At 40.7% G+C, this 21,805-nt stretch overlaps 1 protein-coding gene across 1 annotated transcript in view; it reads right to left on the bottom strand.

Annotated features, from left to right (window-relative positions):
• foxo6a (forkhead box O6 a) overlaps positions 1-21,805 on the bottom strand; it is a 30,595-nt gene that overhangs the window by 3,035 nt on the left and 5,755 nt on the right. The gene's annotated exons all lie outside the window — the stretch shown is intronic.

Here is a 21,805-nt window from a genome sequence, read left to right as displayed (position 1 = left end):
GAAATCACTGCAGTGCATTTATTAACACTTATTTGTGTGACTGTACCAAAAGAATAACAGCTCAACAGTTAAGGCTCTGAGTTACTAATCAGGAGATTGGGGTTCAAGCGCCACCACTAAGCTGCCACTGTTAGGCACTTGAGCAAGACCCTTAATCCTATCTCTGACCCCAACTTTCTAACAAGCTGGCATATTCAAACAAAAGAATTTCACTGTGCTGCAATGTATATGTGACAAATAAAGGCTTCTTTTTCTAGATATGGGGCTAGATATATAACATACTTCTTATCCAAGTGAACCAACCTGGGAACTTTTCTGGGTGTGTCTTGTAAAAGATACATTTATTGCACAAATCTGGCAGAAACAACCCAGCATATAAAATATAAAAGTGTGCAACATTTATTGAGTGGAACATCTTCCATTGGTTATTTATTGTTCAAAATAATACTCATAATTGCTAATCATTTCTATCACAACTCATCTGCATGTTTTCCACACTGTCATGGGAAATGATTTAACAATAATAGTTTCAACCTTTAGTGTGTGTAGCCAGAAAGACATATTTAATAATGTGTTCTTCTTGAAAACCGAATAAGTGCTGGTATTAAAATCATTTAGAATATGTCTCTATATTTTAAAATCTCAGAGTATATATATATAGTCAAGATGTGGTTCAATGAAAAGACAATAAATAAATAAATAAATAAATAAATAAATAAAAAATCAGCATCTCCTGTCAGGTGATCGAAGAATGGCTCCTCAAGGTAGCACCTCCAACTGAGGAGGGTAACCATGGCAACAGGGTAAACGTGAACACAAAAAAAGCATGAATCTGTTGTGGGGTTTGCTTATGAGGAGGAGGAAAGAGTTGCTTTTTGAAGCTGCAGCTGAGCTCCCCACAGCCTTTCATCAAGCCACCAGGCCTGTGTTAGGACTTGCTGGGGATGCTCAGAACATCAGCAACAAGAGTCACTACAGATTAAAGTCCAAGAGTCCATCTACAGTATGCTAATACCATTTCCATAATCATGTCCTATTCTATAAACTGATACTATTTGACTTGATACTATAGTACACTAGAACTCAGTATATTTGTCTGTCCTGTCTTCTCTTCCAAAGTGATATTAATAGTAATAATAATAATAATAATAATAATAATAATAATAATATTCTCTATTTTGCCTCAACTGAAACAGTCATGCTCCTCGTGTTGACTGTGACACCAGTCTGTCATTCTTGCTCTAAGATCTAGGGTTAGGGTCTAGGTAAGGTCTAAGATTTTTTTTTTCTGTGTGCAGATCTGAATGGTTCTGAATCAGAAGATGAGTCAGGGGCTGTTTGGGCATCCCAGACCTCTCACACCCCAGAAACTGGCAATCAGCACTAATCCCTCCTCCATTCCACATAATCTCAGACAATCATAGTCTAATCCTAGTTGACTCATTGGCACTCCCAGATAGGTGGATCCCACTGTTAGGCATGGATGAAGGTGGTGCATGCCCCATTACCTTTGTGACTCCAGCCTACTGCAGAGAAGAAACTATAATGTGTAGAATGAATGATCCGGCGATTTACTCATTTGGTTTTGAATACATTGTTGGAAGGAAATAATCAGGTTCTTCAGTAGTTTAATATATTATATTTATTTAATTTACTAGGTATAGCATAAATGAAACCAGAGACATCACTCAGTCTCTATACAAAGGCCCACACACTCCATTTACATCCCTAGGGAGCAGGTGTAAGCTAAGTAGCAGCGATGCTGCCTACTACTATTAGAAGAGAGCTCAGAGCCTATGTCAAGGGCTGTAAAATCAGAGCCTTCACCTCCTTTCCCACCAATAAAACACTTCCAGACACTGTTAATTAACTGCATGCACACATTCACACACCATTCTGCATACACCAATGCCTGACAACACAATCAGGAAACAAAGAGACATGAGGACAGCTCTTGCTCAATTGAAAAAGAGTCGAACATCCCAGTTTCCCCATTCTGAAAGTGTTTGAACTCGGCCCATTAGGTACTACAATCCTGATAGTTCTATTAGTGATGCAGCTTCTACCTCCACACCTCCTCACCCGAGTCTTCTTTGTCCTAAGATTAAGAGCTTAAGACCTACTAACCTCCCAGTCTGACAAGTTTGCACTTTTTTCCAAAGCACAGGTGGCCTTGCCACTAAATGGGCTTTTCCAAGAGCATGCATATGTTTAGAGCCAAAGGTCCAGACTTCCTGTTTCAAGAAGCCTCTCTTTGTACCCATTATCAGAACAGAGAATTAATCTCTCCCTGTCTTCCTCTTGTCCTTCCATTCACCCATTATGCGCCCCCTATTCAAATCGATTCCTGCTCAATGCTACACTCCCACCCAGTTTCATCTAATATTCAGAAGAGGAACATCAACATTGAGAACTGATTCAACCAATTTGACAAAGAAATTCAGTTTTTGAAGAGCTCAGGGTCAACACAAAATAATCAACAGGAAACACCATGACAACAGGTTTTCAATGGCTGTCCTGAAGGAGGCCCACTGCCCTGCACTATTTAAAGGTTTCCCTAACACACCTTGTCCACATAATCAAGGGCTTCATCATTAGCTGTCGAGGTTGGAAGTAGAACAAAAAAAACTTTCAACTATGCGGGGCAGTGAAATCCAAGTCATAAGAATAAGGACTGCGGTATGAAAGGAAATCCAGTCACCACTTCCCTTGCGTGCATTCACCCTGAGTCAAGACGAATCTTCTAGTGACGATCACATCTACTCTATCAGATAGGATGAAGCTTTGCATGAGATCTGTGTCTGAGCCCAGTTCGCAAGCTTGGCTATGTGCCATCTGCCCCTATACCATTGCTTCCAAGCCAGGCACCCGGCCGCTTCAGACTGGCATAGAGGGCAGCTGTGTGGGGGAAGGGGTGGGAATGTGAGGGTACAGCTTGGGGCCCACTGTGAGAACCATCTAAGTAACACAATGGAGTTCTCTTCCACAAATACCGCTCCCTCCCGCTTCAATCTTCTACCTCCCACTGTTAATTCAAGTGGGCCCATGAAACAGGTCAAACTATTTAGGGCCAACTTGCTGGGTGTATAATCACAACTAAAAGAACAGCCTGATGAGATTGCGGCAGAAGCACGTAACGAAGGAAAGAAACCCCACTCATCCAGTTCAGATAACATTACCACACAAAAGAAAGATGCTATACCATAACACACAGAGCAGCATCTGCCAGAAAAGACCAGGAATGTTCAACCAGTCATTATTAAGCCATTTCATATGTCAGCAGCCATTACATACTGTCTCTCTATACACCCCATTAGTTTGATAAGCACCAAGTGTGTGTGTGTGTGGTGTGTTGTGGGGGTGAGGGTAGTATTAACTGCATTTACTGTGAAATGTTTTCTTTTAAGGGGGGGCAACTTGATGCAAGAGGTTTTGTTCAGCACAGGAATGAGTTTTGTCAGCAAAGCCCGTCTCTAGGCTATTGATGGAAATTAGCAGCGGATAAATATTCACATCCTGTGATTGATGTCACGGCTGGGCTTGTCCCTTTGAAGGAAAATAAAGAATGCAGAGGCACACAGATTAATGGAAACTGGGGGGTAAATGTGTTCACACATTTCTCATAGGGAGGGGGATTCTGAAAAGGAGCATAGAAATCCAGACTTCAGCTCATGCAGTTAGCACAGTAACAGAAGAAAAAAAGAATTTGCCTGTTCAACCTACAACACAATATACACAGACCAAATATGTAAAACATGGCTCTAATCACCAAGCGATTAAGTAGTTTAGTTAATCTGCCAAAAACAATTGACAGTTTACTATAAATTAATATGTGGATAGGAGAACATGAAAGGAATTGTCTCTCAAATCTGCATACATACAAACACATCATCTGGAAATAACACAATCCCCACAAAATACTGAGTGAATGTGGTGTGTTTGAACGCAAAAATGAAAGTGGAAATGCACATGTCTGCCAGCTCTGCGGCCAGAAACTGACAGCCACTCTGCTGCGAGGGTAATGGGGTTGGTGGGTGATTCCTGCCTGGCTGTGTGATAATTGCAGTGCCCAGGCTGTGTTTCCTGCAGGCTGGGTGGATGGCGGGTGGCTGGGTGTGGATACAGGCCTGCGTGGGCTGAGTGGATAAAAATAGCGGTGCCAGCTTAGCCGAGCATCTGAGAGCTGGACAGGGGATCGGAAAATACCCCACCCAGCACAAGAGTAGTCATGCTTTATCTGTAGAACAGGCCAAGGAGCGACCTGGGATCCTTGCATCTTCCAGCCCAGTCAAAAGCAGCTGGGAGTGCGTCACGTGCGCAGCATGAGGGCAGCTTTTCCAGCACTGGTCTGCCAGATCACGCCAGACCTTCCCTCCACCCCCCAGGGAGTATTCACACAACAGGTGCAGGAGTGGTACACCTGTGGGAGCTCTTGATTGCTCCAACCATGTGCACACACACATACACACGCCCACACACCTTCTTTGTGAACTCGACTCACATTTTCCACAGTGCTTGCCATATACCTTGTTAAGTCATGCACATTTTTGAACAGGTTTTAACTGTTGGATTTTACAAGCAAGGCTGTAAGTAAGCATCAGTGTACAGCTCTGTATGTGTATATGTGTGTGTGTGTGTGTGTGTGTGTGTGTGTGTGTGTGTGTGTGTGTGTGTGTAAGGTTGCTCTATTTAATAGCCCACAGGCAGTGTGCAAGGATTTAATTATATTGCAACCTTCATCTGCCATATACAAAAAATGGACAAGCAACAATAGGACAAATGCAGGCAGCCTTTTTTTCTTCTCTCTCATCATAATCTCATTCATAGTCATAAGAATTTCATTTCCCACATTCTAAAGGTCAGCACACACCTCTGATCAGACTTTAATACAGATCATTCTCTGGGTTTAATTTAATTTCACCAGAGCAGGAAACTCATTTGCAAGACATGTGTTCAGCATGCAAAATTTATACAATCACTGATTTAATTGTTTCAGTTTCAGAGCATGAGAATACGCTGTTGCAATCAGACACTTGGACCCCCTACACTTACACACACTCATGCACCTTCAATCTATAGTCAAAGACTCAGGTAGCTAGATGAACTCAAAACCTTATGAATATGCGCATGCAATTCTTGCATGACTTGGTCAGGCAGCCTTGACTACTTTCAAAATCACCTCCTTAGAAATAAAGCAAGCCTAGGAGCTTAAGTCGCAGCATACAGGCATGCTCACACATGCAGCTGATGACCAAGTCATGCATTGGTGAGAAGCAACCTCTTGCAACACACTCAACATATACATGCACACACAAGCCTGGCACACGGGGCACTCTTAAAACAGAAGTACCAAGCGACCAGTTGCTAAGGAGACCCATGGGAAAGGGAGGGCTCTTGTTGCCATAGCAGCCAGTTCTCTCCCAGCCAACTATCCCTCCCCAAGGGAGTGACATGGGGGAATTTGGGGGAAGGGAGGCAGACCAGGGGAGCTTACTCAAGTAAAGGACAGAGAGAGAGAGAGAGAAAGAGAGAGAGAGAGAGAGAAAAGGGGGTGGGGGGGGGGTGGGGGGGTACAGAGATTCTCCAACCACATGATGAATTCACCATCTCTAACAACATACAGTATATATTACCATTCAAGTTAATATATCTTAGCAAAAATAACTCATATTAATAATTTAGATAGATTTAATTGCAAACAAATCTTACAAGGATACACTGGTAAAGTATTTTATTTGTGAACCCAAAATGGGAAAATGATCCATTTAAAAAAAAAAAAAAAGTACCAACTGATAATCATGGAATTCTCCAACAATATCAATTACTGGTTTTAGTTTCAGACACTGTAATAATACCCTGAATAATCTTCTTTTCCACACACATACAGCTCACACTGATAGACAGTCCAAGTTGATCCTGTCTCTGAGCAGTATTCAGAGCAGATCTCTTTTTCTATTTTCCATTCCTATTCCTCTTGAACCAGGACTTCTCTAAGTGATCCATGACAATGGCATTATAAAAGCTAAGAATGGCTAAAAATGATCTTTATTTGAACTTCTTTCTTCTGGCAGATGCTACAGCACTAAGTGTTAAAACAACCAGACACAAGAACAGTTTCTCTCCAGAGGCTGTTCAAACTCATTAATGGACATGGGCCTTAGAGAACATTTTTAAACTCCAGTACAGAATCATGTGATCACCAACACTCCTGAAGAACCTTCTTTTCTTTTCCTTCCTGTACTGTGCAATAATTTACCTTTATACATAAATTGTACAGTACATGTTAAAGGAACCCTGTTCTGGCACATCAGTTACACATTAAAAGGAGTTACCTCACTGCTACCATGTTTAATGTGCTATGTGTATGGATTTCAGAGATATTGAGAACCAGAGTCATAGTCTTTGTGTGTTCAGGCATACTTGGCCAAAAAAACCTGACTCTGAATAAATGGTTCTCCAAATAAAATAAATAAATCGGAAAAGTTGGAGGGTTTTTTTTAGCTCCTGTATCAGATAAATATCGTAGAAGACACAACTCCCACTTTTATGAGACTAATAGTGTGTGATAGTGTGTAGTGGTCAGTTGACTCTGCTCTTCTCATTCAATGCCCTTGTCATTCGGGCATTTTGATCTCATTGATAAATCTCATATTCTCAAACACTCAGTAAGTATGGCCTAATCAGCTTGTGATGATAATGACAGACTTGGCTGTTAAATCACAGTGATTAGATCAAATTTCAGATTTCAACCAGCTGGTTTCAGAGTTAGTGGAGGCTGTGAGAAAGATATAAAAGTGGAGAGATAGGGAGGAGGAAGGAAAGAAAGCAATTATTCTCCATCCCTTTAAAGAGAAAAAAGTGGGGAAGTGAAGAGATACCCCTCTTTAGCCATTTCTAGACACAAAAAAGCCCAATTAAGGTACTTCGTGTTAAAGTCTTTTGGTGGGAGTGGAATGAGGGAGAGAATGAGAAAAAGGAAGAGGGGCAAAAGAGTGTGAGACCAGTAAAAAGGGGCCTGTATGATATAGAGGACAGAGATGGAAGATGAGAAAGGAACAATAGTGAGAGAAAAAGAGAGAGAAAGAGGGTGAGTGAGTAGATGCTCTATACTCCAAAAGGGGCAATTGGCTCTCAGCTCCTCAACAGGAGCTACTAAAATATTAATGCGTGCTGCGGCTGCAGACTGCTGAGTCCAATGGCTTAAGTAAAACTCTTGCTCTAATGAGAGGGAACGTGAATGGCTAATGGCCCCATAGGAGCGCCTGATGGAGAGGTAAAGGAGATTTGGGTGGTGCTTTCAGAGGGTGGGATATGGATGTTGGGGCTTGCTCCGACCTTTTACAGTCTCCTGAAAACTTAATAAGGACAGTCTTTAGTCCTGTCAGTGTATGCACAGTAACTCCTTATCCCCAGCCATCTTTCTCCTTCTGCCATTGTAAAACTTGCACACTGTATTCAAAAGCTTGAATATGAAAAATAATATTGTTCCTGAATTAGTTCTAACTGTTTATTTTGCAGTATGGACAGAGGGACATCTGGTCTTACATCAGCTCTCCTACTATTTCCTGAATACAGTCCCTGACCTTTATCAGTGTAGAGGTAGGAAAGCATTTATGAAATTTGCAATACTCAGTCCTAGTGTGGTTGAAGAAAGACAAGGACACAGAGTGTCATTGATGTGAATCACTGCTCTTATACAGTATCCAGTCCTAGTGTTCTGCCAGTCTTCTTCAAAAGGATAAGCAACTTATGACCATAGATTATTGTTCCAATCTTCAATGTCATCATTAATACAATGTCTTGGACTGTCTTGCAGTACTATTATCAGTAAGGTAATGTTTCATATGGATGTTTTAATGTGAAGAACAACTACACAGAACAGCTACTATGTGAGACAAATAGATTTATTTGCGCATGTTAAAGGCGATTCATGACATGACAACTGCATCTTTCTTGGTGCTACCTCACTAATGTAGCATCAACATCTCTCTCCAATAAAACACTATGGATGATATAAAGTGTTACAATATAATGGACAGTCTAAGAGAGAAGAGTGGTAGGTTGCAGAAATATATTTTGCAAATGTATGTACTATTGAGGATTATCATATTAATAGTCCAAAAGTTAAACTGACAAATAATTCTAAGTTTTGGATGAGTGCCCTCCATCCATGTGTGAGCAAGTTGCAAATGAAGTTCATGAGGTGCATCAAGTGTCTCTACAAAGTATGATTCCAAAAGCAGGATAGCTTTCTTCTATAGTACAAATGCACAGCAAAAAAACAGAAGCTAGGAACATATGTAGAATTGTCAATGAAACACCTCTTTAATTATTTGAATAAAAATCTTTTTTCTTCTTCATTTTTTATATAAATAAATCTGAATGGAGATGAGACTGGATTCTAATAGCACACCTATCTTAAGTATATTGATTGATTTTAGATCTAATTGGCTTCAGAGATTCAAGAAAGACGGCTTTAAGTTCATTCAACTGGGGAAATAAATGTTTTGCAATACTTCAGGGATTTGGATGAAAACTTTCTGGGAGGCCATTGGCCCAATTAGTAATTTGGTTAAGAGTATAACATATTATTTGTTTTAAATCTCTGCACAAGTTTTTCACCAAACTATATCACTGACCTTTTCTGTTCTCATTCTACCTCCAGAGCGTTAAGATCAACTTTTAACTTTTCCAGCTAACCAGGCTTTTTCTGTAGCAGCTCTGACTTTATGGAATAGTTTACCCTTTTTATAAAGGAATCCCTTACAGTAGACATTTTGAATCCAATTTAAAAATCTATTTATTCTCCTAGGGTTTGTAGTATTTGCTGTAGTAATGAGTCTTCTGTTTTGTCCTGTCTTTTAATCTGTCTTTTATTTTGTCTTTTATTGTTTTATTTCTTTTTATTTTGTTTGATTTCTTTTTTATTTGCATTTTATTTCATTGTTGATTTGCCTGATGTTGTTGTATGGCACTTTGGTCGACACTTGTTGCCCTTAATTGTGCCATATATATAAACGTGACTTGACTTGATATTAAACTATACTTTTGTACAGTGAGTACTTTTTGTATTTTGAAACATTATCTAAACTGAACATGTCTGAGATAGTGTTATCTGTGATTACATTTTTCCTAATATGTGGTGTTATAATATGGTGCATATAGCACTATGCATGACACAGTTTGACAGATGGCACAATAATAGGAGTCTAAAGGAAGCTTAGTAAAGAATGACATACTTCCAATTTCCCAGAAGCAAACTGAGCCACGCGTAGGAGGCCTCTGATACATCTGGTCCTAACTGCGCAGACAAGGGCAGCAGCAGAGCTGAGACATGTGTTGAGGATGGACAGCTCTGGATTATGAATATGCACATGAAGCATGGAAACATGGGTTATTTTATCTCTATCACATCTCTCAATTAGCATACAGGCCAAAGCAGGATTAGGACACAGGGGCCAATGGATGAGGGGTCCACACACACACACATACACACACACACACATATACACAAATACACACTCGCTGGAGAAAAGGGTTGCCACGATCTAAATTCAAACCTTCTGCTTATCTCCTCAACTGTCAGGCAGTTCAGCAGGAACCTAGAGCCTTGCTGTGCCACAGACAGGGAACAGGTGGAGGCCATTACCACCTCTTGGTTATAAATGTACTTCAACAAGCAAGATGAATAACATCATGAGAACTGATATTATAAGGCATGCTCCTGGAATTGGTTGGGTCAGGGCTGCAGATGTAAATTCTGAGCAGGTAACACTGGTGTTACAATATTTCCGTGTGACATTGGACTACTGATCAGAAGGTTGTGAGTTCAAATTGCCAAGCTGGCACTGCTGGGCCCTTGACCAAGGCCCTTAACCCTAACCTGCTCAGTTGTATAAATTAGATAAATGTAAGTTGCTCTGGATAAGGGTAACTTGGTAAATGTAAATGTAGTACATGACCAACACCTTAAAATTATACAATTAGTCATTTTAAATAAAAGAAAACAGAGTTTCCCTTACAACAGATGCTCACTCAGAAGCTTAATTTTAATGTTTATTTTGTGAAATTCTTTTCACAAGGTTGCCCAAGCTTGTGCCTCCAGACACCACAGGCAAAACGTCAACTTTTGGTCTTGTTCATAAATGAGCCAATTAACCATCCCGCAGCCAGTCAGGATTATATCTGTAAGACACGATGCTAACATTAATGCTAGCATTATTAAGGAGTGCTTATCTGATTTGCGAGGCTGAGAGGATCATGTCATGACACACAGTGTCACAGTGTGTCTCTTCTTTTCAAGGTTTCTTGCCTAGCCTCTCTATTACAGAAAAGAAACACTTGATTTTTTATCATTAACTGCACTCACAGCATTATTGAGTTTGAATTCTAGATTAGCCATTATTGAAATTTGTTCAATTATACATGTGGAGACATTCAAGAAACACTGCTCAATTTTGCACAAACCAAGCAATGAGAAGAGTTCATAAGATACATAATTGACAACAACTTCTAAGAAAACTTTAAAACATATCTGGAAGGAGAGCTCCTTCACATGGGTGCGACTTTGAGCTTTTATGTCTTACCACAGCATGAATTTCTACTAGCACATATAAACATATTAAAAGTTAGGTGGCTTATTGTCTCATTGACTTTAACTGAATTTAGAGCAAGAGTATTTTCTCAAAAATTTCAGGTCACTGTGCAGCATTTTGTTGTGAGAACCATTTAATAAACCGTTTAATACTGTTTATCTTATCTTTATCTAATATATAAATATCTAATATTTGGTAGTAAGTGTGAAGTTATATAAGACTGTGTATTTGTGATTGAGTACTATTGACTTTTTTGTTTGATATGTTTATCATGATGGAATTTAGGATAGCTAAGGTTAATTTGACACCATGTCTGTGACAATAGCTTATAATTTTTCAATTTTATAATTAACATGTTCTTGTAAAAGTATTTTCACTAAACTGTACATGAGAACTGTATGATTTTATATCATTCTTATGTAATTGTTAGTGCTGATTCTTGTTATGTGAATTAACAATAACTTTTTATTAGGTTATTATAGCTATTTTCTATATAAAAGACTGTGATAAAGAAGTTTTTGTGAAAATTGTTTAAACATAAAGTGAGTTACAGCCAATTTTACTGGTATAGAGATGCTTCTCTACAGACTGCATTGGCTTACATTTAAATCACCTCTTCCAATGTGTTGACATATCACAGTATCGCAACAGCCCCTAATACAGTATCTGCTGTTTTCTTATGCCTACACATGCAACAATATTGTCTTTGAGGAACTGGAGAATTGGTCAGTGTGTGTGCATTTTGACACTGTGTGTGTGTGTGTGTGTGTGTGTGTGTTTGTGTGTGTAAGAAACGTCTCCTGGCCAGCGACTGCAATGTTTCCGCTTGAGTGATACTGTCAGTGGGCATCACTCAGCCTGGCCGTGTGGCAGGGAGTGTGGATCATTAGTGCAGATGGATAGGGAGCAGAGAGGGGTAGAGGGAGGGATAAAGAGGGGGAGACACATACAGAGAGAGAGGAGGACTGGAGAGGAGGCAAGCTCCTCTTAATATCCAACTTGAGAGCATTACACAGAGAGCTATGCACTTTCCTCTCAGTCACGCAATCATCACTCTCCTCCCATTTCACTTTATACAGGCCTGTCTTCACCACCCATTTCTCTTCATCCGTTTATTCTGTCATATATTGCCATTCTGAGCTTACACCAAATCACAGCTTCCTGTGACTCTCCTTTTCTCCCTCTGTCTCCCTCCTTTTTTTTACTGCCTTTTTCTCTGCCTTTTCTTCTTTGCAATATATTCTCTTCTAATTCGCACCCCTTGTCTCACTTTGCTCTTTGTGGTGCTGGGAAGACATTCCAAACCACACATCTTGTCTTCTATAAATCCACTTTGTTTCCTATTCTTTTGCCTCTGTACATCACCACAATGGATTTGAAATGAAGCAATCAAGATGTGATTGAAGTGTAGACTTTCAGTTTTAATTCAAGGGGTTTAACAAAAAATATTGCATTAACCGTTTAGGAATTACAGCCATTTTTTACAGAGTCCCTCCATTTTCACAGGCCCAAAAGTAATTGGACAAAATAACATAATCATAAATATTAGGATAATTTTTAATACTTGGATGCAAATCCTTTGCAGTCAATGACTGCCTCAAGTCTGGAACCCATAGATAACTCAACAAATGCTGAGTTTCCTTCCTTGAGATGCTTTGCCAGGACTTTATTGCAGTCGCCTTCAGTTGGTGCTTGTTTGTGGGTTTTTCTGCCTTCAGTTTTCACTTCAGTAAGTGAAAAGCATGCTCAATTGGGTTAAGGTCATTGGGCATTTAAGAATTTTTCATTTCTTTGCCTTAAGAAGCTGTTCAGTTGCTTTTGCGGTATGTTTTGGGGCATTATCTATCTGTGAAGCGCTGTCCTATCAGTTTTGCAACATTTGACTTTTCTGAGCAGAAAGTATAGCTCTATACACTTCAGAATTCATCCTGCTACTTCTATCAGCTGTCACATCATCAATAAACACCAATGACCCAGATCCATGGGTAGCCATACATTCTCATGTCATAACACTTCCTCCACCATGTTTGATGAGGCTTTGGATCATGAGCCCTTCCTTTCCTTCTCCATACTCTTCTCTTCCCATCATTCTAGTACAACTTAATCTTGCATCAGAACTGGTCAGTCTTTTAGAGGTTTTTTAGCAAAGTGTAATCTGGTATTTCTGTTCTTGAGTGTTACCAGTCGTTTGCATCTTGAGGTAAACCGTCTATATTTACATTCATGAAGGCGTCTCTTGAGTGTAGACTTTGACAATAATACTCGTACCTCTTCCAGAGTGTTTTTGACTTGGCTAGATGTTGTGAAGGGATGATCACCCATTTAGTTGTCTTCCGTGGCCACAACATACTATAGTCATATGTACACCGATCAGCCATAACATTAAAACCAGTGACAGATGAAGTGAATAACATTGATTATCTCATTACAATGGCACTTGTCAAGGGGTGGGACATATTAGGCAGCAAGTGAAGAGAGAGGTGATGTGTTGGAAGCAGGAAAAATGGGCAAGTGTAAGGATCTGAGTGCCTTTGACAAGGGCCAAATTGTGATGGCTAGATGACTGAGTCAGAGCATCTCCAAAACGGCAGGTCTTGTGGGGTGTTCCTGGTATGCAATGGTTAGCACCTACCAAAAGTTGTCCACAGAAGGACAACTGATGAACCTTTCGACAAGGTTATGGTGCACAAGGCTCATTGATGTGCATGGGGAGTGAAGGCTAGCCCATCTGTTCCAATCCCACAGAAGAGCTACTGTAGCACAAATTGCTGAAAAAGTTAATGCTGGCTATGATAGAAAGATGTCAGAACACACAGTGTATCACGGCTTGCTGCATATGGGGCTGCGTAGCTGCAGACCATTCAGAGTGCCCATGCTGACCCCTGTCATCTGCCAAAAATGCCTACAATGGGCATGTGAGCATCAGAACTGGACCATGGAGCAATGGAAGAAGGCAGACTGGTCTGATGAATCAAGTTTTCTTTTACATCATGTGAACGGGTGCGTGTGTGTCATTTACCTGGGGAAGAGATGGCACCAGGATGCACTATGGTAAGAAGGCAAGCAGGCAGAGGCAGTGTGATGCTCTGGGCAATGTTCTGCTGGGAAACCTTGGGTCCTGGCATTCATGTGGATGTTACTTTGACAGGTACCACCTACCTAAACATTGTTGCAGACAAGTACACCTCTTCATGGCAGTGGTATTCCCTTTTGACAGCGGCCTCTTTCAGCAGGATAATGTGCCCTGCCACACTGGAAAAATTGTTCAGTAATGTTCAGGAATGGTTTGAGGAACATGTTCAGGACTAGTTTGAGGAACATGACAAAGAGTCATGGTGTTGACTTGGCCTACAAATTCCCCAGACCGCAATCCGATCGAGTATCTGAGGGATGTGCTGAACAAACAAGTCCGACCCATGGAGGCCCCACCTTGCAACATACAAGACGTAAAGGAACTGCTGCTAACGTCTTAGTGCCAGATACCACAGCACACCTTCAGAGGTCTTGTGGAGTCTATGCCTTGACAGGTCAGAGCTGTTTTGTGGCACAAGGAGGACCTACACAATATTAGGCAGGTGGTTTTAATGTTATGGCTGATCGGTGTATATATACAGTGCTAAGGATAGTCAAGGAAAGGATAAAACAATGTCTTCTGCTAGCAGTATTTAAAAACACACCGAGGGCTCAGATGACAAGTGATCAAGTTAAAGAAGAAAAGTTAGAAAAAAAACACACACATGCATATTCCCTTTCAGCTTCACCACCATCAGATGACCTAGCAGGTACCAGAGGACAAGCAACTGAAGTACCTTCACAGACACACATACACATATATACACACACAGCTTCTAGGTGAACCTGTGTCTCATATGTACTGTTCCTAGTTCATGGCAGCACAATACTGGTCCTGTCCCTATTCCATGCCCTCTTGTGCTATATGCCATCATGGTTTCTTGTCTTCTTTCATACATACTTAAGAAAGAGAATCCACACAAACACGCAAAGCAAACAAATAATTAAATGATCCTCCTGTGTGAAGTCTTGCCACTTCACAAGCCTTTCTTCTGATAACTGTTTTTCCCCATCAGCCTTTTTGTTTGAATCACTTGTGAGAACTGGTGAATGACTTCACTAACCTGATTGCTTAGGGAAGATAGAGTAACAGTGCACAAATGAATGATGCCATTCTCAAGCCATGGTCTACCCTACATAATGGAGACTGTGCATTCCCAAAATACCACTCTTCCTTACAGCTCCATCACTTCATGCCAATCACCCATTTTGTGCTTAATCGAGAGGCCTTCCTCTTATGAGCTGTTATTGCATTCATCTAATTATTGATTTATACCGGAAGCTTAGCAATCTGGTTGTCTGCCATACAAACCATGCACATTTCAGCCAGTGGGTGAGTGCCTGATGTGAGCAAGTGTGTAGGTGTGCCATAATGTGTGTGTGTGTGTGTACTAATGGATACACACTTAATTTGAAGTGTGCTATTTCCCTCCTTCTACCTCACCTGCAATTCTATCCACATGCCTCTCTTTCTATTTCTTCTCACTCCACCTTTCTCTCAACAGGAAAAAAGTTGTGGGAACAATATGTAAGCCTAGGGTAGAACCCTGCTCCAAAGCAACAGTCACCTCCTGGCAGAGTGGAGGTTGAGACGACCCCAGCCCTGACCTTTCTCAATCATTGAAAACCTGAGGACAGTAGCAGGCTGCAGCCAGAATCCCTGAGCCTGCAACACATGCCTGCTCTCTGTCACTGTGTTCTACCAGGTCACCAACACACCCCATCTAGACATAAACTGAGATGAGTCTCTGGGGTAAAGACAGAGAGAGAGAGACAGAGAGACAGAGAAAGAGAGAGAGCAGTGAAGACTCTGCACTCTGTCAGGAGCTGTCCATAATTGTCACTCATGAAAAGAGGTGTAGGCATAGCGAGACAGTCACAGCACAGTAGGTGCAGGGGTCTCGAGGTTGCACACTAACCGCAGACAGTGAGAAGACACAGAAAGCAGTGGAGTGAGACTGAGAGAAACAGAGCGAGAACTGGAGGGAATGAAAGAGATGGATGAGTCAGGGATTTATAGATTCTTAGAGTGCGCAGAAATAGTGAGAAGAATGCTAAACGAGAGGGGGAAATAAACACAGATGAAGATCGGGAGACAGAAAAGTCCGAGAGGAAAAAAAACACAGGAGACTACAAGTCTAAGAAAGTGAGGGAGAGAGGGAACAGAGGGATGAATAGAGATAGAGAAAAACAGGCTGGGTTCATGACGAGCTATCTGCCGTCTCAGACATATGCTCTGATCCTGACCTACTTTCATCCACACTGACACACAAATCCACCTAGGACTGCCACGTCTCAGCCATCTGACTCACAGCCATGTCCCCCCAATAACTCCACCATCACCCTGGCCAAACAGTGACTTACTGCCTAAGCAACACACTCCCGCTATCTAGTGACTGCATTAAATCCCTAAGAAGCAAAGCCTGTAAAATAGTGAAACCACAGTTGAGTCACATCCAGTGCATTACACCTCCTATGCCAAAAGCTGTCCCACTCATAATAGGTCTGACACTGGCTCCTACTATGCTCCCTTACCAAAGTCTGACCACATGCCACATCCACAACCCACTAGTCCTGCTAAATATTGCTCCTACACATCCATAAAACAAAATCAAACTGCTTGCTACACAGAATAGAGCAGACTTTAGAAATACCATTTTGGGGGATTTTGACATTGTGGGTGATAACAATTTTACAGAAGTCACCAAAATAGCAAATCTTGCTATCGATATGTGGGATTTTATGTTGAGTAGTTTGGTTTGTTGATAGTATTCAACATATGGCCACTTTAAAGCAATCATGAAAGTTAACTGACTATTTATCAAATGCTTGGACTAGCTGGCCAGGAAAGTGAATAGTTTGTGGACCAGACACTTGAACCAGACACCCTATTTTGGTTACTCTAAATGTGTTCCTAGCCAACTATTTTTAGTTATATGCTTACTTAACACAGGAGTACAAATCTGCATCTATACAGCAAGCATAGGGACTTTTTTTTTAAACAGAAGAACAGGTCTAGGATTATCCAATAGTTCTTGTGTCTGTTCATGCACACATTATCTTCAACCCAGGAGAAAGACCAACACAAACACAGAGTCAGCAGATGACAAGGGTAAGCAGTTCTCATATTAACCACAGCCAACATACCCTCCCTTGGCCTGCCCTCTACTGTAGGGACTGACATTGAGATGTCACACTTCATATTCCTCTTCCACTCCTGCAACTGGAGTACAGGATCTGAACTGATGCACTAATTCTGCTCCAGTTAAGCTACTATGTACATAATGAATGATGCCTGAACAGACGGAATCACAGCTGATCCTAGATCAGAGTATCAGTTCAGGGATTCTTATGAATCCAGGCTCAGAACTTCACATAACATAGGAGAGCTGCACATCACCTTGGTGAGTGTGCCTAGCCTTCATAAGCCTGTCAGTATGCTTCAGCTGGAAAGGAGAGCAGCGTGAGATATGGCACTCTCCAAGGCATAAATCACCTCAGGTTCCTCACAAGACACATTAATAGCCATCAATCAGCACTCAGCAGCAGCCTACGAGCGAAAGCCATGTCGCTGGGTCTGAATCAATCCACACATCTCAGTGCGCTCCCAAAAGCATGCTGTCAAGCTGCTACGATCATTTCACACTTTCTCAGATTTCCACATTCTTTCCCTGATACACGAGAGTTCATGTGAGTACTAACATGCTGATAATTAGAACCTAGCTGGCAACGGGCACAGAGAAGCTTAATAATGTTGTGCGTGGAATCTGAACTTTGGTAGAATCTCAACCCTTGTCATTGAACTTGGGATGCACTTGTACTTAGTCATGGCAACACTGCATCTTGTGCAAATTTTGAGCCAGGAATGCAGAGGATTAAAAATACTGTGGATTAGCATGGCATGTAATTTCACAACTACATGAGTAGTTGGACTGATTAGCATTTTGTGGAAGTCGGGGAAGAAAGAAAGGGAGTCATTCCATCATTCTGTCTCTGTAAGAAGACAGTAGCTGTACAAAGAAGAAGCTGTGATTATCTCAAGTCTAACTCAAATACTAACAGAAGTACAAACAAATATGCATGTTAAATAAGTGAAGCAATGTGGGAAACTTGCTACATGTAGTTTTGGAGTTAATGTAACAAATTAATTCAAAATAACGTTATTCTGTTGCAGGCAAAATATTTCTGCTGTCTAAATTTGGCTAGGCCAGGTTTAGAAGATAATATAAATTATGCTGGCTAGCTAAGAAAACAACAGAGTATTTTTTAAGAGTAAATTTGCAACAGAGTATTAGAACCTGAACTCTCAATGCTTTAAAAATATTTTTTGAAAGAGTAAATCTGTATATGTTGGGCCTTTTACAACTTTGAAATTCAGGTCGTGAATATTCAGATTTAAACAATTAGGAATGAGTAGTACAATTATTATAGGTTAAAATTAAAATTAAAACTTTATATTAACATGCTTGTAAAAAATTCATTTTGTAAAAATTTTGTTTATGGGAATTAACTTTTCATTTTTCATCTATGCTATGTTTAATTGCAAAGTTTGTAGGCTAATATGCACATACCCAGCACATCAATTAACAGTTAGTGACGTTTCACTAAAATGACTCAAATGAACTTAATATACACCGATCAGCCATAACATTATTACCACTGACAGGTGAAGTGAATAATATTGATTATCTCGTTACAATAGCACCTGTTAAAGGTTGAGATATATTAGGCAGCAAGTGACCAGTCGGTTCTCGAAGTTGATGCATTGGAAACAGGAAAAAAGGGCAAGCGTAAGGATTAGAGAGACTTTGACAACGGCCAAATTGTGATGGCTAAATGACTGGGTCAGAGCATCTTTAAAACAGCAGGTCTTGTGGGGTGTTCCTGGTATGCAGTGGTTAGTACCTACCAAAAGTGGTCAAGGAAGGATAACCGGTGAACTAGCGACAGGGTCATGGGCACCCAAGGCTCACTAATGCATGTGGGGAGTGAAGGCTAGTCCATCTGGTCTGATCCCACAGAAGAGCTATTGTAGTACAAATTGCTGAAAAGTTAAAGCTGGCTATGATCAAAGGTGTCAGAACACACAGTGCATCGCAGCTTGCTGCGTATGGGGCTGTGTAGCGTGTGCATCGTTTACGTGGGGAAGAGATGCACTATGGGAAGAACGCAAGCTGGCAGAGGCAGTGTGATGCTCTGGGTAATGTTCTGCTGGGAAACTTTTGGTCCTGGCATTCATGTGGATGCTATTTTGACACATACCACCTACCTAAACATTGTTGCAGACCAGGTACACCCCTTCATGGCAACGGTATTCCCTAATGGAAGTGACCTCTTTTGGCAGGATAATGCACCCTGCCACACTGTAAAAATTGTTCACGAATGGTTTGAGGAACATGACAAAGAGTTCAAGGTGTTGACTTGGCCTCCAAATTCCCCAGATCTCAATCCAATCGAACATCTGTGGGGTGTGCTGGCCATCAAGTCCGATCCATGGAGGCCCCACCTCGCAACTTACAGGACTTAAAGGATCTGCCGTTAACTTCTTTGTGCCAGATACCACAGCACACCTTCAGGGATCTAGTGGAGTCCATGCCTCAACGGGTCAGGGATGTTTTGGCAGCAAAAGGGGGACCAACACAAGTGTAGATTATGTCAACTGCTTCTAGATACAATCAGTGAAAGTTTGTGACTTTTAATGAAGTTTTTTCTTCCTTTTCTAACTTCAGCGGGTAAACAGTCTTCAAATCTCAGTCTCAGAGAACCTTTAATTTTAGTATCACATATAAATGAAAATGTCAAAATTTTACCACGCGAAATGTTTTCATAGGCCACCACAAGTGGGCTTCAGCTATGAGATAATGAGCATATGCTGAAGCAGTATATTCCCCATAGTGCAAAGTATCTTATACACACATATGTACAAAAGTAGGTCAAAAACACACACACACACACACACACACCGGACTTGATCTGTTTAGTTAAAAGTGCAGAAAGCCTTAATTCAAACATATTTACATACTTTTTTGGGTCAACCACATTGGAATCTGTTTTGTACATAGCATCTAATTTCAGAGGACTTTTACTAATTGGACAATTGGCTGCTCAGTCATTTATTTGGTAAGCAGTGAGTCAACGCATCATTAGTTCATGTCCATGAGAACAAACGTTCTGATGTTGATTCTGAATGAAAGATTTACGTGTAGCGCATGCTGCGCAGGCTGGAAAATCAGAAACATAGCCAAAAAAAGATAAGGTTTCTCAAACGCCTTGTGACACAGGTATCTATGATTGCAAATAAAATAGTCTCACTTGTGACTGACAGTAGCAGGATGAATTCTCTAGTGTATAAAGCACTTTTCAGTATTTTGTACTGTATGTGTTCTGCTATACAGTGATCTGTTACATAGTGTGTGTGTGTGTGTGTGTGTGTGTGTGTGTGTGTGTGTGTGTGTGTGTGTGTGTGTGTTTTTTACTTCAGATTTTACTGAAGACAAGACTTAAGGTTACAAAACCCAGAAACAAAAATTGCTCCATTCCAGGTCTGTAAGAGTATCACCAAAAAAGATACTAAGCATCTGGTAATCCTCACAGGTCACAGATTTTAGACAGTTATTGTTTAGAATTACACCCAATTACTAAACATAAACATTTTATTTAATGACAATTTTTTAATTAGTAATGACATCATAATAATGGTCATTATGTATGAAAAGGACTGTGATCCTTATATAGAGGCACAATAATATAGATACCCTCCAATTAGAGACAACACTGTTCGTTTTATCCTCATAGGCTTTCACTCCAAATCTGCATATATGTATATAAATTTGAGTGTGTTCTAAGAGAAAGAGGTAGAGAGAGAGTGAGAGAGAGCGAAGGAGAGAAAGTGAGAGAGCGCAGCGTGACTACAGACTGCCTGAGTGGAGCAGGCTGCCTGCAATTAAGGTGAAATCAGGGAGAAATCTGCACTGCCTTGATAATGAGCCTCGTCTGAATTATTAACGAGAGTTATTCCCCCAGGACCCAGTCTCCCACTGAGCCCATCAACACACACACATACGCACACACACACACACACACACACACACACTCACAAACACATAGACATACACATGAATGCAAGTGTACACACATACACACACATGCACTCACAGTGCCTCTCTCTCTCACACACACACAGAGGTAGGTAACACAGCATACCCAATGGACTGACAAACACACACACACACACACACACACACAAAAAAAAAACTTCAATATCCACATAATTTTAGATCCACAGAATGCCCACATACAAAAGAAACCTTCAAGACCCACTGTGTGAAAGGTCATGAAAAAAATCACAATACATTTCAATAGTTCACAGAGTCTTCTACATAACACGCAATTGTACTGTTCATTTGTCTTGCATGTAATGTGGCCTTGAATGATATATATATATATATATATATATATATATATATATATATATATATATATATATATATATATATATATATAGATATAGATATAGATATATAGATAGATAGATAGATAGATAGACATAGATATAGATATAGACAGAGGAACAAATTAAACGCTTTACTGAAATATCCCCCTTCACAGGCAGTACAGCTTGTCCTTGGTTCTTATCCAGTTGAAAACATTTCCTGACCTCTTCATGGCACCTGGCCGTAGAATCCTTTTTAAAAGTTTACTGAAGTCAGAAGGTGAAGAGCACATGGCCTTTTTATATGAGGTTTGGAATCATCAGGGTCTGACTGATGGTTCAGATAACTGGACAGATCCTTCCAAACCATTCTGAATCACTACATAATTTCTTCTCTATGACAGCTCACACAATCCTGCCTGCATGTGAGCAGGGTAAAAGGCAGAGCTTGGGAAATAACTTGTTAGGTGCTAAGAGGCAAGCTGCAGTCAAGGCCTACACTTATGGCTCTGTGGGTCCGGTGTACCTCAGGGGTCTGCGTACAACCATCTGGTTGGCTTGCGCCCACACATTCTTCTGTTTGCTGGTTTCTTGGAATTTGCACACAACGCAGTTTATTCTCCTCACACATTATAACACTTCATATACAGCAAGTGAACAAAGACAACTATGACCAAAACAGTCATTCCAACTTAAGCACCCTCTC

This window comes from Pangasianodon hypophthalmus, chromosome 1, assembly GCF_027358585.1.
Source record: "Pangasianodon hypophthalmus isolate fPanHyp1 chromosome 1, fPanHyp1.pri, whole genome shotgun sequence".
NCBI lineage: Eukaryota > Metazoa > Chordata > Actinopteri > Siluriformes > Pangasiidae > Pangasianodon > Pangasianodon hypophthalmus.
The sequence above is the reverse complement of the archived record's forward strand: the minus strand, read 5'-3'. Positions and strand labels throughout refer to the sequence as shown.